A 13390-nucleotide genomic window follows, 5' to 3' on the forward strand; every position below is an offset into this window, starting at 1 on the left:
CAATCAGGGCGTTCAGGTGAGGAATGGGGCCTGGCAGCCCTTGGCTTGTACTCGTTTGCCTGAGCGCAATTTCCCCGTAATTACACTTCCTAACTTTTCAGCATCTGTGAAAGATCATCTTCTGACACAGCGGAGTCAGGCTTGCGCCGGCCAGGAGGCGCGGCCCTTCGCTCGGAATCATTTTCAACAGGCAGAGAAAACACATTCGTTCTTTCTTTCCGGCGTGAAGGACGTCCCCAGGAGGCAAGCTCAGAAGTGTCTTGGCGCCTGCCACCGGCATCCTCTCACGCATTCTGGCTCCCCACCCATCGCAGTGCTGCCGAGATAGTCACCCACTGGAATTACCACCCGCCTACTCTGTCAGTCACTCATGGTGACATTTATGAGGACACTCACACTATTGCCCCCCACCACACACACACAACTGCTCCAGTCCCACCTCCTCACACCTTCAGCAGCCACATTCCCTGAAGTCACCTGTCTACAGCCCACACCCACACCATCACCCTTTGTGACATGCACTGCTTTCTTCCTGTCACCCCAAGTGGTGCTGATGTCATCCTCCCACATTTGCCCCATGCCACACCCAACCCCACTGCCCTGCAGCCAGTAAACCCATCTCCCCTGTCCACACCAATGCCCTGGGTTCAGCAGAAGTTTTGTTCAGGGCGAGAGCAAGCAGAACGCCTAGGCGGCCCCTCCCAGGATCTTGGATGAAGACTTGCTTTAACAAGATGCGGGGGTCAGGAGGAGAGGCAGGGAGAACTACAGGCCTTAGAAACCCTGCGGAAGAAGGAGCCAGTAGGCACCTTGTAAATACATTCGAAATGTGGCCAGGGCCGGGCTCAAGCCTGTAATCCCAGCATTTTGGGAAGCTGAGATGGGCAGATTGCTTGAGGCCAGGAGTTCAGGACCAGTATGGGCAACATGGCGAAACCCCGTCTCTACAAAAAAATACAAAAAATTAGCCAGGCATGGTGACACCCACCTGTGGTCCCAGCTACTTGGGAGGCTGAGTCTAAGCCTGAGAAGTCAAGGGTGCAGTGAACCGAGATTGTGCCACGGCACTCCAGCTTGGACAGCAGAGTGAGGCTCTTGTGAGCAAGCAAGAAGGAAGGAAGGAAGGAAGGAAGGAAGGAAGGAGAAAGAGAGAGAGAGAAAGAAAGAAAGAAAGAGAGAGAGAGAGAATGAAAGAAAGAAAGAAGGAGAAAGAAAGAAAGAAAGAAAGAAAGAAAGAAAGAAAGAAAGAAAGAAAGGAAGGAAGGAAGGAAGGAAGGAAGGAAGGAAGGAAGGAAGGAAGGAAGGAAGGAAGGAAGGAAGGAAGGAAGGAAAGGAAAGGAAAGGAAAGGAAAGGAAAGGAAGAAAGGAAAGAAAGGAAGGAAGGAAGGAAGGAAGGAAGGAAGGAAGGAAGGAAGGAAGGAAGGAAAGGAAGAAAGGAAGAAAGGAAGAAAGGAAAGAAAGAAAGAAAGAAAGAGCAAAAGAAAAGAAAGAATGACAGAAAGAAAGAAAGAAAGAAAGAAAGAAAGAAAGAAAGAAAGAAAGAAAGAAAGAAAGAAAGAAAGAAAGAAAAAGAAAATGAGTGTGGCCAGGTTCTGGACAATAAACAACAGCTCAAGGGACAGGAAGACACAGGGTATGGGAGGACAGCTGGGGGAGGAGGCCCTCATATACTCTAATCTCCTCCACCTGGGGCCTGATGGCCAACAGGGCAGGGGACTCAACCCTGCTGCCTCCTGGAAAACAGACTATCAGCCAGGAAAGGCTCTCCCACTCTTATGAAAACCAAATCCCCCCAGGGCAAGTCATGCCACAAACCCAATCTTCAGAGGTGGCCTCTCTGCTCTTGCAGTTCTGTAGGAAACATCGTTACTTCCAAGACCAAGAATCTGGAAGGAGCCTGGGTGTGGGGCAGGGTTTCGTTTTTTGTTTTTTGTTTTTTTTTTTTTTTTTTTTTTGAGACGGAGTCTCGCTCTGTCGCTCGGGCTGGAGTGCGGTGGCAAAGCAAACTTTGCGTTTTGTCCAGAGAGGCAGATAGGAGGCATATGTCCCCTAGCCTGAGCCCATAGCAGACATCACTAATCCATCATGGCACAGAGAGGTTAAATCATTTGGCAAATGTCACACAGCTGATAAACTCAAGGAGCCAACTTCGAACTTGGGCAGTCTGGATTCAGAGTCTTTGATCCTTAGCCACTATGCTGTATGATCCTATGTAAGTTCTGGTTCCTAGCCTCAGAAGGGGCACAGGCACCTGGTACAGCTCCTAGCAGAATAAGAGATAAAAACAAACACCCTCAGGGAAGGAGGGATTAGAAAGCAGGGGCTAAATGTGAGGTTTGGTGCAGATATAAATCCAAAGCCAGGTCCTGACACTTACTGGCTGTGGGATCTGGGGCAGAGACATAAACCTTTGGAGCCCTTTCTCTTCTATTGTGAAATGGAGACGATAATGCTCTTAAAAAAGTACGTAGATCCCCTGGTTCTAAATGAATAGCAGTCTTGATGCTCTAAGAAGCCAAGTTCTAGCAGCATTATTCACAATAGCCAGCAGGTAGAAGCAACCCATGTGTTCATTGACAGGTGAGTGGATAAGCAAAATGTGGTCTATCCGTACAATAGAATACTATTCAGCCTTGAAAAGAAAAGACATTCTGATACATGCTGTGACATGGATGAACGAACCTTAAGGACATTATGCTAAATGAAATAAGCCAGTCACAAAAAGACAATCACTATATGATTCCACTTACGCAAGGCACCTAGAGCAGTAAATTCCTGTAGATGGAAAGTAGAATGGGGTTGCCAGGGGCTGGGGGGAAAGGGAAATGAGTTGTCTAATGGGCACAGAGTTTCAGATTTGCAAGACGAAAAAGTTCTGGAGATGTGATTCACAACAATGGGAATATACTTAACACTACTGATCTGGACAATTAAAATGGTATAAAATGGTAAATGTTATGTATATTTTACCACAACTAAAAACCAAAACTATCTAGCAAAAAACAATGGCTCAACAGAATGAGTTAGGTGATGTGAGTGTGGAAGAGAGGAGGGACCTGCAGCTCTTCCTTTGTTCTGTTTTTTCCCACTGAGCCCCTTCCCTCACCTCTGCTTCCAGCTCCTGGATGACCAGGGTAGGGCTGGAGAAGCCATCCGAAAGCTGGCACCTGAGATGAGGACACATGAGACAAGAAAGGCAGGAATGTGCCCATTACCGAGAAATCCAGCCAATTTTCTCAGCTGGATTATCAGTCCCACCTCACATTCCCTCAACCCCACTTGGCGCAGAAGAGAGAATGCATTGTTGGGACCTCTTGGTGGAGGAATGGAAGGTCCAGTCTGGAAGGGGCAGTGGGTAGCAAGCAGGCCACCAGGAGGCCAGGGCACAGGGCAGGGAGGACAGTCTGCCAGACAGCACTGAGATCTCAGTGGATCCCTGTGCTGGCCCCATCCTGGAGATCCTGTCCCCATGGTGGGTGCCAGCCCCATCACAGGACAGCAAATGTTGAGTGAGCACCTATTCTGCATCAAGCTAGGCAGAACATTACAGGGCTAGGGGTATGTGGAAACCAGAGACAAAAGACCCATCCCAGCCCTTGACACCAGGCATAGTGACACAGCGGAGTCAGGGAACCTTGGGCCCTGTACATACTGGCTCCCTCAACTGCATGCCTCTCTGTGTTACAATGCTTCATCTTGGAGGGTCCTGTCAGTCTGATAAAATGTCACCTTTCCCTCAAGGGCAGGGACAAAGCTCATTTCTTCCATTCATTTAGTAAAGTTCCCCCAGGGCCTCTCTGTACCCCACCACAGGGAGGGGTGCTCTGGCCTTGCCTCTCCTGCTTCTCGTGAGTGCAAATCCTGGCTCTTCCACCTACTCGTTCCACAACCCCTTTGTGCCTCAGCTTTCTTATCTGTAAAATGGGAATATTAATATTACCTGATTCATGGGGTTGAAAAGCAACTACAACCCTTGTACATAGGATTCCATAAATATGAGCTGATTTCATTTTTCTCACTACTTCATCCTCTTCTGCACCATTTCCCTCTTCTTATCCATTCTGTTCATCTGACTCTGAGTAAAAATACATTATGTACTTTTTAAATGCATAAATAAGACCCATTCAGTGCAGAGGGCTAACTTGAATGCTGTTTCTTCACATGCCAGTTAGGGGTCATTGCTGGAGGAACGGTCTTGGTAGAGGAATGGAAAGTCCAGGCTGGAAGGGGCGGTGAGTGGCAAGCAGCCAGCAGGAGGCCAAGGCACAGGGCGGGGAGGACAGTCTTCCTTGTTCTTTAACACACTCCCTCCTGCCACCTTGTGATGAAGGTGCCTGCTTTCCCTTCACCTTCCGCCATGACTGTAAGTTTCCTGAGGCCTCCTAGCCATGCTTCCTATTAAGCCTGTGGAACTGTGAGTCAATTGAACCTTTTTCCTTTATAATTACCCAGTCTCATGTGGTATTCTTCATAGCAGTGTGAGAACAGACTAACAGACATTCTCATGGACTACTACCCATCCCTTGCCAAGGAGACAGAGTGACCCTAATTCAGAAACAGGTGTGCAACTCAAGGCCTCCGCTCCTGCTGAGGGTGTATTTCTACTGGGAGAAGGAAGGGTAATAAAAAAGAAAAGGAGTAACACATTTCAGAGTGAAAAATCACTAGGAAGAAATAAAACAGGATGATGTGATAGAAAGCTGGGAACACTCCTGGTGTATGTGGCGCCCATCAAAGGCCCATGAAAGTCTCTGGCTATTCTTTCTTCTCTCCACCCCATGGCTCCATCCCACATTCTAAGGGGCTGCCCATGAACATGAATAGCCCCATAAAAGCTCAATCTATCTCCCCAGCTTCACCATATGCCAAACAGCACCCTTGGACCACCCTTGGGCCACACAAGCAGCATGGCTGGTCCTTAGAGAACAGGCCAGGGGAAGAGGTCCCCAGTCCTAGAAGTAGGCTCAGAATGTTTGGACAGGGAATTCCAGAGTCCTCAGGACCCCGAGTGTGGTCTAGAAAAAGGATGTGTTCTTCAGGTGGGCACAGCACCTCAGCCCATGGTCTTCTCATTGCATGAGTTGGGTGTAGCCAGAGGTGGGACAGAGCAGGGCCCTGTGAGTCAGGTTCTAGAAGTGTCCCATTCTAAGGGTGGTCCTAGAGGAAGCTGCAGCAGCAGCGGTGCTGACTCTGTGCAGATAATGAGAGAAGGCCCCCAAGGGAAGGGACCTGTGAGCAGAGATCTGGTCAGGAAGCAGGCAGCCTCAGAAACTCTGGGGAAAGGCTTTTGGGGCCAGGGAGTAGCTCCCCCAGCTTTCCAGGCCCACTGACCAACCACCAGTCCCATGCACTGCCCAGCCAAGCTGGAAGGGGCCCCGGGAGAGGCCACCTGGAAGCAATCTTTCCCAGCCAGCTCCCTGAAAGTGAAAGCCATTCTCTTTGATAGTCCCAAATTGCCTTTCTTTCTCCCTTCCTTCCAGGGAGGGAGGCTGCAGGAGTCTGGAAGGCAAATGTGGAAGGAAATTAGCTGAATGCTCTCAATTCTCCAGCACTGGGTGAGCAGCTCTGGAGGCTTATTGGTCAAGACTGTCTCCTCATTCCCCTCCTTATTGACTGCCGAGCATAGAATCTCTCAAGGCAGAGTTCTGCTCTTCTAGGCCAAGGTATCCTGTATGACCCTAGAACCATTACTTTCCCTCTCTGATCCTCTGTCCTTCAGCTCCTGAAAAGGAGACATGCAAAAGATCCAACTTCTTAACAATGTTGGAAGCTTCCATTCTGTCCCTGTGTCCTCCCAAGCACCGTTTTGGACTTTTTGGCTGACACCCAAATAATGTTCAGTTATAGTTCTTCCTGCAGACTTTTAAAAACATGTCTTCAAATTCTTCGGCATTCCTTTCATCAAGAGGTGGGGTCCCCCACCTCTTGAGTTGGGGCCAGCCTTAGTGACTGGTTAACGGCTAGACTATGGAAGAATGACACTACTTGACTTCTAAGGGTAGATCAGAAAAGGTGAGGCTGCTGCTTCTGGGTTCACTGAATATCCATGCTCGAGCCCTGAGCCTCCTGTAAGATGTTCTACTACAATGAGGCCACTATGCAGTAAGGAAATACAATGTGGCTCTCATAGAGAGACCATATAGGATGTCCAGCAGTTTCTAGAAGACATAGAGAAACTTGACTAGCTCCCAGCCGACACTTCCACCCCTCACCACTCCAGCTTCAGCCTCCATCTGTCTGGAATAGCATGAGAGGCCACAAGCCAGAACCGCCCTGCAGAGCCCTTCCTGGATTCTTGACCCACAGAAACTGTAAGTGATGCTAAAACGACTGCAGTTATTTCTAGCCCAGAGTTTTGTGTTTGTAATGAGAACCCATGGGAGCACAACATGGCCCCCTCCTCTGCCTATGCTGGACTTTTTCTGTTTGCTCTTCTGGATCCCTCTCCACCCTTCTCTACCCTGCTCTGAAGTCCCCTGAGACTGACTCCCCCAGCTACCCATCTACTGTGTAAACTCCATCATCAGTCTCCCCTGCCCTCTGATTTCTGGCTGGATTCTGCCAATTGGTGGCACTGTGAAGAGAGTGGGAGGGAGAAGGAGAAGGAGGTCAGGGCATTTATTCCAGCACCCTCCCTGCCAGGTCACCATGGCCCAGCCATGCTCCTCTACCAAAGGCCACATCTCCTACCAGGCTACCTTTGCTATGTAGCTTGCTTTCAGTGTTCCAGTAACTGCTTCCTCCTTGACCCTTCAGGTGTAGGTGGTCATCATCCTCCTCCTCCCCAGTCCCTGTGCTTCTTTGTCCCTTTTCCATTTCCCTGGAAACCAACTATGCCTTTTCAAACAGCCCAGGACCGAACTTTTTTGTAGCTACACATGTGCATGGACAGCCCCTTAGGACATGGGATGGAGCTATGGAGTGGAGAGAAGAGGGCATAGGCCAGAGACTTTCATTTGACTTTATTTAACTCTCTTTGATTCACCTGCCTGAATGTGTTATGTTTCCTTCAGGGCCCTGACTGAGGGCTGATACCAACCCAAATCATCTGATTGCATTCCACACACCACTGTTTAACATTGTCCCATTCCCAAGCAGCACATCCATATCTGCATATCTGACAAACATTTATTCACCACCTGTTGAGTGTCTGGCCTTCTTCTAGGGTCACGGATAGAGCAGTATGAGGGGTGTGGGCATAGGGTAAACAAGTACAGCATAGCAAATAATTTTGGATAGTGATGAGTCAATGAAGAAGATAAAGCAGGGTGATGGGATAGAGGAAGACACCCCGTCCCAGACATTTCTCTGAAGGCTGCCTGAGATAAAGTCCACATGGAATATTTTCCAGTATTGGAAAAGCTGCCCTCACACACCATGTGTACATTTTTTAGCACACGACAGTACAACAGTCTTCCACAGCCACTTCCTAATTGTTCAATTGGAAGAACAAAGCAAGAAATGAAGCTCATGGTTGTTTCTGTGAACTTCCTGAAAGGTTCTCATAGGTTGATCCAAGCTGGGGTAATAAGGGCTGTAGCTGGACTGAGCTCCAGTACAAATGAAATCAAAGTGGCAGAACTCATCTTTAGCACTTCTGTAGAATCCACAGCTCATTCCTCCCCCATATGCGCTGCACAGTCAGCTCTGACCTGGGGTTCTGCTCATCTTGGAAAGATGATAGATAAGGCCAGAGAGGGCTCTGGGGAAATGGTCCAAAGTCTGTTAGCAAAGAACAGTGGCACCAGGCAAGGCCTCTGGGGTCAGATCTCCCTTCTCTCCTCAAAAGCAGAGAGCCAGTTCCCATGACACCCGCCCTGGCCTGCACCTCAGCTGGGTGCATACAATGCAGCCACTTGTTTGAGACCCCAGTGAGGCCTTGGGCCTTTTTTGCCCTGGGATGGACTGCAATCAGCATAAGAGCTAGGTCATTTTCTCTGCCTTTGGGGAGCCATTCCCAACAAGTTTGGCTATGAGTCCCCCACCTTCCGGGAGCTTTCTCAGTTTTATCAGCTCTCCAACACTTCTTCCACCTGGGATTCTCACCTGCTCCTCTCTGACGCTTCAAATTCTAGAACATCATGGTCAGTAAAGATGTCAACCTAGTCACCACCCTCATTTTACAGATGAGGAAGATGAGGCCCAAGGACGGGGTTGAGTTGCCCAAGCTCCCATAGTGGATGCAAGAACTCCGAGTAGAACCCAGGCCTGGCCTGCTACCCATTGTAGTCCTATTCCCATTTGCCTTGCTCTCGTTTCATGAGGCTAGCTCAAGCCCACCCTCTCCAAAATGTCTGCCCTGACACCCGAAGCTCATTTGCTCTTCCCCATTCTCATCTCTGAGAGCCCTGGCTATGCCCTGCTCAGTTGGCAACTGAGTATGTCCACCCTATTCTCTGGTTGTTCTTGTGTACAAATTGGGCTTCTCCAAAGAGAGTATGACCTCCAGGAGGGCTGGGACCCTTTTTTCTCCTCTTGTCTCCATCAGAATTCCTAGCAGAGGGCCAGTTTTACACCAACTCTTTGGTAAATGCTTCTGGCCGAATTAACTAATTAACTGGCAGCATTTTCCCCACTGAACTACCTCCCTCCACCTAAGAGGAAGTAGAGAATTTTTAACTAAGGAGCTGAAGCAAACACAGAAAAACTTGAACATTCCAGTTCATCAAGCTCATCTCTGAATGCCCAGCATTTTAGATGAGTGAGTTGGTAGGTGGGTATCAGAGTGTCCTCTGTGATCAAAGGGGCTGCTGCAGGAGTTCTACCTCTTGAAGAAGTGTATTTCTGGGGAGGCTTTGGAAGTTGACTCCAGGAATGAATTGGGGTAGATTCCAAGGCCATGGAAAAACTCAGTGCCCATGGTTACAGGATAACATTCTACCATATTGAGTCCTCCTCTGTTTCCCTGGAGAAGCAGCCGTAACCCCTGGCCTCTCTCTCCAGATGATGGCACTGGCCAGAAGACAAAGGAGAAGGGACAGCAGGCCAGGATTCTAGCCTGTAATTATCCCTGTGAGCCACTCAGTTTTTCACAGGTGTTTCTCCTGTGATTTTCAGTGTATTTTCATCTTTTTAGCCTCTTCCCTTGGCTTCTTTGTGGCAGTTTTTCCAAATGGTCAGCACAGTGATAGAAGCCCAGCTTGTCCAAGAAGAGCCTCTCCTTGGTCTTGGCTCCTCTGCCCACTCCCCTGGGTGACCCGTTGCTCAGCTGGCCCGTGCCTAGGGCTGGGGAGACAAAGACCCCCTCTTTGGATCAGGACGTGACCTGTGCTCACTGGAGCTTTTACGCATCTCTGCAATTCCTGTCTTTATCAGATTAGCTTTAATTAGACAAATGAAAATCACATGGAGCAGAGAGGGAAGAAAGTCCTGGGCTTTCAGGGGTACCTTTTAACAGAAGGGTGGGGGCAGGGTAGCCATTAGGAAAGCAGAGGGACAGTGGGTGGAGATCCCCATGCACAGATGTGGGTGCATGCAAGGGCCTTCAATGAAGAAACGTCTGGGCATCTACCCAGAAAGGCAAATATGCCATCATCAACTTGGAAGGGACCTTGGGACTGCCTATCAAGTTGGGCTATAGCCTTTTGAGGGTCACAGACCAGATCCCTTTGGGACTCTGCTCAATACAGTAAGCCATAGATGTAATTTTTTAATTTTTTATGTAGTCACATTAACAATTTTTAAAGAAACTAATTCATTTTAATAATAATAATAAATTCTAATAATAAACTCTAACAACATATTTTATTTAACCTAATATATCCAAAATATTATCATTGCAACATATAACCAATATGAAAATAATTCATGAGATAGTTTACATTCTTTTTTCCACACTAAGTTTTCAACATCTGCTATGTGTTTTACTCCTACAGCCCATCTCAATTTGGACTAGCCACATATCAAGTGCTCTATAGCCTCCGGCTGCCATATTTTGGGTAAATAGCTGTTCTGGTTTGTCCAGGACTGTCTTGGTTTTAGCATGGACAGTCCCATGTCCCAGGAAACCCCTTAGTCCCAGGTAAACTGAGATGGTTGGTTGCTCTGAATTGGATAGCACAGCCCTAGACCTTCTCCCCAGAAAAATGCACAGACATTTGACCCACAAGTTCCAGAGGTTTAGTGCTCTTTCTTGATTCTTCATTGGGGAATGTGAGATCCAATGTTACAGGCTCCCATTCTACAGATAGAGAAGACATAACCCAGAATGGACTTGCACAGGGCCACATGGTGACTTTGCAATTAGAACTGTGACCAGACCTGGGCATCCTGATTTCACGATGTTCAGTGCCAGCCACCAGGGGTGCTTGGCAGAGCACGATGCCTGTCCGTGGTTCCAGAGTGTGAGCAGTGTTGAATAGAGGGGGGGGGGGGGCTGACGCCCTGCAGCTCTGTGGTTCCTAGGATAAGCAGGTGCCTTCCCACCACACAACAGGGCTGTAAGCTGTCTATCCCAGACAGGCAGCAGAGGCGACACCAGGGACAGTGTTAGCCAAGTGGGCACATAAAACTCCTGGCATGTGAGATGGTTTCGTGTTTCACGACTTTGACTCCCAGAGTGACAAAGCTGCATTCTTTTCAGAATTCTCTTTCTATCCTTCTGATTTGTCAAAGAGAAAGTGTTGATGTGGAGTTAGGATGTCTGACATCAATACTTGCCAATCCCTCTTTTCAACAGAGAGAGACCCAGCCTTAGGCTAGGAGAAGGCATCCATGTGTTCTTAGGATTTTCTTTTTTACTTTTTATTTTTAAATAATTATAGATTCACAGGAAGTTGCCTTGTGAATATATCCTTCACCCAATTTCCCCCAGTTCTTAAATAACTATAGTGTAACATTAAAACCACAAAACTGACATTAGTACGATGTATGTGTATAGTTTTATGCCTATTTATTTATTTATTTTGACAGGCTATTGCTCTGTTGCTTGGGCTAGAGTGCGATGGCATGATCCTAGCTCACCACAGCCTCGACCTTCTAGGCTCAAGTGATCCTCCTGCCTCAGCCTCTTGAGTCGCTGAGACTACAGGCATGAGCTACCACACTCAGTCACTTTATGCCATTTTATCAGGTGTAAATTCTTATACCACCACCACCAACGTCTGCCTGCCTTTTAATAACATTATTTTGTTTCCCTTCTGTTAATTTTTTCTTCTTTATTTCCTTCATGCAATTGAAACTGTTTTTTCATTTACAGTAATGATATAACATTTCCTTTTAAATAAATTTCCTTAAGTAGAAAGAAAAAACATAAGCAGAGTTGAGGAGTTTTATTAAATATTAGTGATATAGAGAAACTTTATTAAATATTGATTAGTGGTATAGATGATATAGATGATACCCAGGTATGACAAAGTTTGTGAAAACGTCATGTAAGGGCCAAGCATAGCGGTTCACACCTGTAATCCCAGCACTTTGGGAGGCTGAGGCAGGCAGATCACCTGAGGTCGGGAGTTCGAGACCAGCCTGGCCAACATGGAGAAACCCTGTCTCTACTGGAAATACAAAAGTAGCCGGGCGTGGTGGTGCATGCCTGTAATCCCAGCTACCAGGGAGGCTGGGGCAGGAGAATCGCTTGAACCTGGGAGGCGGAGGTTGCAGTGAGCCAAGATTGCACCATTGCATTCCAGCTTAGGCAACAAGAGCAAAACTCCATCAGGAGAAAGAGAGAGAGAGAGAGAGAGAAAGAGAAAGAAAGAGAGAAAGGGAGGGAGGGAGAGAGAGAGGGAAAGAAATAAAGAAATAGAGAAAGAAAGAAAGAAAGAAAGAAAGAAAGAAAGAAAGAAAGAAAGAAAGAAAGAAAGAAAGAAAGAAAGAAAGAAAGAGAAAGAAAGAAAGAAGGAGAAAGAAAGAAAGAAGGGAAGAAAGGAAGGAAGGAAGGGAAAGAGAGAAAGAAAGAAAGAAAATGTCATGTAAATAACAACTATGTGGAATAATTATGATGTCTCAGGAGCCAAGATCGCACCATTGCACTCCAGCTTGGGCAGCAGGAGCAAAACTCCATAGAAAGAAAGAAAGAAAGAAAGAAAGAAAGAAAGAAAGAAAGAAAGAAAGAAAGAAAGAAAGAAAGAAAGAAAGAAAGAAAGAAAGAAAGAAAGAAAGAAAGAAAGAAAGAGAAAGAAAGAAAGAAAGAAAGAAAGAAAGAAAGAAAGAAAGAAAGAAAGAAAGAAAGAAAGAAAGAAAGAAAGAAAGAAAGGGAGGGAGGGAGGGAGGGAGGGAGAAAGGAAGAGAAAGAAAGAAAGAGAGAGACAATGTCATGTAAATAACAACTATATGGAATAATTATGATGTCCCAGGCTCTGTTTAAGTGTTTTGTGCTTTATAAATATTATTTCAGTTAATCCTACCAACAACCTTTGGGTTAAGTGTTATTACTATTATCTCCACTTCACAATGAGGAAAGCAAGACTCTTTTTTTTTTTTGAGGTAGAGTCTTGCTCTGTTGCCCAGGTTGGAGTACAGTGGCACAATCTCGGCTTACTGCAACCTCCGCCTCCTGGGCTCAAGCGATTCTTGTGCCTCAGCCTCCTGAGTAGCTGGAACTACAGGTGTGGGCCACCACGCCTAGCTAATTTTTTTCTGTATTTTTAGTACAGACGGGTGTTTGCCATGTTGGCCAGGCTGGTCTTGAACTCCTGACCTCAGGTGATCTGCCCACCTCAACCTTCCAATGTGTTGGGATTACTGGTGTGAGCCATCACACCCGGCCAAGCAAGACATTTTTAAAGTCTAGAAGCATCAACCTAGATTTTCTTTCTACACACACACACACACACACACACACACACACACACAGAGAGAGAGAGAGAGAGAGAGAGAGACAGAGAGAATCCTCTGTAATTCACAAACATGTGGGCATATCATACATATAATTTAGCAACCTCTTATCCAGATCTGACTTTGAAAATCCTAAACCAGGATTCCATGGGCTGTGTTGTCATTTAGGGGGCCACAAGATTATGGTAAAGCAAGGGTGTCCATACCCCCATGACGTCCTCTCAAACTCTGCTCAGACAGGGAGGTGCTGCTGAACTCCATCCATCCTGGTGTGGAGCCACAGCAGGCATCCTCAGTGAGGGTGGACAGGCAGAAATACCTGGCGAAGGCCGTTGGTCTGGAGCCCAGGGCCCAGCATCTCCCCAGGATCTACTCTCTGTCTTTTAATAGCCTGGATGCTACTGGATAACAAGGTCATCCTGCGTCGTTCTCGAAACCCTGATGGCATCAAAAAGTGCTAGAGCTGGAAAGGACCACAGACACTCTGCATTTGACAGAGGAGGACACCATGGCAGAGAGGGGAGGGGCAGGGTCCAAGGCCACCCCACAGGTGAGGGCGGGGGCAGATCCCACCCACCCGCAGGCAAAGGGCAGCCCGGCCTATCTAAGATCC

Source organism: Macaca fascicularis, chromosome 14 (assembly GCF_037993035.2).
Source record: "Macaca fascicularis isolate 582-1 chromosome 14, T2T-MFA8v1.1".
Lineage (NCBI taxonomy): Eukaryota > Metazoa > Chordata > Mammalia > Primates > Cercopithecidae > Macaca > Macaca fascicularis.